Consider the following 4,954-nt stretch of genomic DNA (forward strand, 5'->3'; position numbering starts at 1 on the left):
ACCGAAGACTCTTCAGGTCTCCAGAAGAAGAGAAGAAGAGGAGTTTGGATTTGATATCCTGCTTTATCACTACCCGAAGGAGTCTCAAAGCGGCTAACATTCTCCTTTCCCTTCCTCCCCCACACCAAACACTCTGTGAGGTGAGTGAGGCTGAGAGACTTCAGAGAAGTATGACTAGCCCAAGGTCACCCAGCAGCTGCAGGTGGAGGAGTGGAGAAGCAAACCCGGTTCCCCAGATTACGAGTCCACCGCTCTTAACCACTACACCACACTGGCTCTCAAATCCAGGGACAGTCCCAGATTTATAGAAGCCATCCCAGTTTCTGATTTGATCCCAGAACGTCCTGCTTTTCCCTAGGACGTCCCTATTTTCATCAGAGCAATGTTGGAGGGCATGGAATAGGACGTTCCCAGGGCTTTTCTACAGCCAGAACTCACCCAATCTCAGTTCCAGCATCTCTCAGGTGGGTGCCTTTGCCATTCTGAGAGGACAAAGGAGGTGTTCATGCTGAGTTCCAGCACTCCTTTTTCTAGAAAAATAGCACTGGACATCCCAGTTTTCATTGGAAAAATGTTGGAAGGTCTGGCAGTGCTGCCTCCGTCCATGGAGAACCATTATGGCTTGTAGATTTCTAAGCTTTCCATATCTGTATTGCCCCCTGATCCAGCTGAATGGACAGCCCTCCTCTCTAGTCCACACAAATTCATTCATTTTTTTGCAAAGGAATGAAGAAGCTGATCAAAGTAATTGTCGCTGCATCCAAACCCTCTGGAAGAAAGTAATGCTAGGGCTGTCTTTGAAGAGCAAGCACTGAACCCGGGACTTGGTATTATTTTAGATGCTTCTGCACTGTGGAGAGTCGCTGAGGGGAAATAGCCAGATGTAAGCTGGGGAGGAGACATGGTCAGACATCAAGGATTTCAAAAATGCAAAGCACAATATTTGCTCTCTTAAAAGTTCTTCCACTCCACGCGTTTTGATTCTGTTTGGTTGGCAGACTGTCCCCTGTTCCTAGTTAGCAATGAATGATGTGCTTCCAAAATGCCCCATCATCTTGCCCCTTTTTTTACTTTCTCGCAGTAACAGGTCCTTTGCAACACTCCAACCGTTCTTCAGCTGCAGACTTATCAATTTACGCGCTTGCATGGAGGAGGGAGTCTCACACAAACAGCCAGAAATGTCCTTGAAACCTATGCTGTCACTGCATGTCCAGCTGTCAAGCCAGCTGTTTCTCTGAAGAAGAATGCCTTAGAAACTGTTTGGTGCTTGTGTGCCCAGTAAGGGCCAGGATGAGGTCTGGTATGCTCTGACGCAGTTTTGAATGCCTTAGAAGCTGCTCCCTGCTTCTGAGCCCAGAGAAAACAAGACAATAACAATTCTTGGGGCGGGTGGAGAGCTTTTCAGGCTCTGAGATGCTCTCACAAGATCTCACTGAGCCTCCTGAGTTCCGGAGAGATCCCATGAGAGCATCCGCGAGCCCAGTAAACAAGTCTGAGAGCTTAAAAGCCCTTCCCATGCCGGCAAAACCCTGTGCAAAAAGAGCTTTTAAGCTCTTTGTCTTCCGCGCATTTATTTTGTGTGATTCCAACCAGCCGGCCTTCACCTGCGTGATGTTGAAATTGCACATGTGAAACGCACAGAGGTTATGATTGTACGGCAATACACATTTATCATTGTTTGACATCCGTTGTCTGTAATGCCTTGTGGCCTCTTTATGATCTACGCCCATAAACTGCGCCTGGAATTTAATTAACTGTGTTGGAGAAAAATTACAGCTAAACTAGCTTCAGCAGTTGAAACATTGGCCTGGTTTTATGTCGGGCTGTTAAAAGAAGAGCCAGAGGGCAAATGGCATCGAGCCGCAGAAATGCCCAGTGGACGGGTAAATGGGCATTCAGGAAGTTACATTTAATCGTTTGGTTTTTCAGACAGAAAAGATCCTCTGCTCAGAAGCCTTCTGTCAGGTCAAGGCATGGAAAAGCAGGCTAGAATGGACAGTATCCGTCGGAGGGTCTGGCTTGTTTGGGGTCAACGATGCATTCTCTAAACCCAGCTGTTAAAATCTGCAGTCGAAAAACACACACACGATTGACTGCTTCAAGCACTGAATGATTGCGAAGGAAGCACCTATCCACAAAGGGAACATCAGCAAACCAGCTGTCTATCAGCAAAATGCCTTGGGCCAACCCTGCAACGTAGGATCGTGAATTGGCATGCAGGGTACTTCACAAACCACATTTGAACGGGCAAGAACACAACTTCTGCCAACTTTGCAGCCTTTCCCCAGTGGTTAAAATAATGCCACCTTTGTGTTGGAACTTCCCATTTTGCCTTTCCCAGCCCATTCCCATCTAATGATGCCGTACATAGCACAGGATATGCATCACTGCGCATCACAGAGGAAACGTGAAAATGTGACCCGCAGATGCCTTTCACAGCAGCACCCCCGTGTCTTTTGCAAGGCGTAGTTCTGATCTGGGGCCAGGATGAGGTCTGGTATGCTCTGATGCAGCTCTGAATGCTTTAGAAACTGTTCCCTGCTTCTGTGCCCGGAGAAAACAAGAGCCCTTTCTTCAAAAGCTTTTCTGCTGATTCAGCTCATCCCGCGAAAGGGGTCTGTGCCGTATCGTTGCTGCAGCTACGCAGTGAAATGATTGCAGTGCTGGCATTCCTGCATGAGCATTCGGGACGCCTTCTGATTGTGCCGCACATCATGCACGCTGCAGATGAACACAAACGATGGAGGAACAGGGTGACCTTCAAAAGTGTGTCTGCACCAACCATTCCCCATTTGCAATATGGCCTTGGAAAAGAGAGTTGCCATTGACAACACATCCAGCAGGATCAGTGATCCAATTCTGAGCTTGGTTGTGGGAGAGCTTTCACAAAAAGGTCTCATGGGGCTGAGCTGAGCAAACAGACAATGTAAGGCAACTTTGGATCTCCTGGTGGGAAGCCTAGAAACACGGGAAGATATCCTACAGCAAGCCAGGCCACTGGGCCACCTAACTCAGCACTGATCTTCATCTGGGGTTCCCAAAGTGGGGTGTGGTGTCCCCTGAGGGTGGTGGGGTTACCTGCGAGTTCTCAAAGGCAATGGGTGGCAAAGAGCTGCTGGAAGTGTAAATGACTACCAGCCTTTGGAAAGGCTGGCACCGGTGCATCCATTCCACCCATTTTGTTGCATTAGCTAATCAAACTAAGTAGTTTTAATTGGATTTTGATTAGATGTGCAATTAATTGTTGCTGTTTTGGATTTTATTGTGCTATTATCTTCCTTAGTGTGTCATGCAAACTGTGCGTCAGGGACTGGCTGGACGTGGAGGAGTGAGCACTAGGAGAAGGGTGGGTTGGAGAACGACCTGGAAGAAGGGATCGGTGATCTGGGGGAGCCTGTTTAAGCCAGGAGACGAGAGGCAGGAGAAGCTGAAGGATTGGAGAGTGAAGTGCAGGTGCGGGAGAGGGAGAGATCGGTCAGGCCGGTAGAGAGTCAAGGACAGGCATAGGCAAACTCGGCCCTCCAGATGTTTTGGGACTACAACTCCCATCATCCCTAGCTAACAGGACCAGTGGTCAGGGATGATGGGAGTTGTAGTCCCAAAACATCTGGAGGGCTGAGTTTGCCTATGCCTGGTCAAGGACATCCACGCCTCCTCCTCCTCCTCCTTCCCCCAGGGGTGTTCCAAGGGGGGCAGCAGTTCACCCTAGGTACCATTCAAAAGGTACAACATGCTGACCCCTGATCGGCAGCACCCCCCGGGGCACGCACCAAGCCCCCTGGGACAAGCGCCGCTCCGGGTACTGGAGCAGGTTGCTTCGCCTCTGCCTGCCCCACCTCTCCTGCTCCACTGTCTCCCAGAACCAGGAGAGGACTGAAGAGGGAGAAAAAAGAGGCAGAATAGAAAAGCAATACATCAACAATAAAATAATAGCCAGCCAGGGAGTGCTAGCAAATAGGCGATGGGGGGCACAAGGTGTTGAGAATTCCGTTCCACCTTAAGGAACAGACGTGTGGAATTGTTGCATGTTCCATTCCAGCACAGCTTGCTGGGAACTTCCATTTGTGTATAGGATTTGCTTTTCCCATTCTCTCTGAGACAACATGAGAGAGAGAGCTGACATGTTTCTTTGTCATGATTTATGATGAATAAATCTGTAGTTATAGTATGATTTCACAAGCCTCATGCCTATTCTGTATGCTCAGTACACTCTGCTAATAACGTGCCTTGGCTCTTGAAGTCTGGGTCGCTGATTTACGTTGGAGCACAGGCCAATGGATGGAGACAGCATAGCTGGGGCTTGCCAGCTGGCCTCCCGGCCCTCTGCATGTAGACACAAGGCACCCCTAGCGATGCTCAGTGTCAGAGACCAGACTGAGGATGACATCTCCGAAGAGGAATGGTGGGAACCCTCCCCCTCTTCCTGCTCCTGACCAGGATCCTGAGGCTGCCTAGGAATAGTGGAGCAGTATAGATTTAGAGAATTGGTTTGCAGAGGGGCATAGTTTGGAAAACAACAGCTGGGCAGAGCCGAGTGGGGAACAGCTAGAAGAAGCAGAACAGGAAGAGAGAGAGAGATAACGGACTCCGCTTCACTTGACACTGTCCAGCCTATCTCTCCAAAGGCAAGGAGAGCTTATAAGGTTGCTACGCAGAAGGTTCAGTGCTTGCGAGATCAGGTTGCAAGAAGGGGGAAGTGATGAAGATAACTTGGGGAGGGGGAGTAGGAGTGAAGCACCTTTATTCAGAGAATGGCTGCGTTGTTCTTTTGCTCCGATCATTAAACATTCTTAAACTGGTAAGAGACTCTAACTGCTTTGTTCCACTGATACACAGTCAATGGGGGTGGGGAGCAATTCTCCGAAGTCTGACACTCAGGGACCCAGCACATGTCACACACCCTGGGCACACCGACCTCAAGATCCACCCATCGCTCAGCCACAGGCACCAAAAG

Source organism: Podarcis pityusensis, assembly GCF_964106645.2.
Source record: "Podarcis pityusensis genome assembly, chromosome: 14".
Classification (NCBI taxonomy): domain Eukaryota; kingdom Metazoa; phylum Chordata; class Lepidosauria; order Squamata; family Lacertidae; genus Podarcis; species Podarcis pityusensis.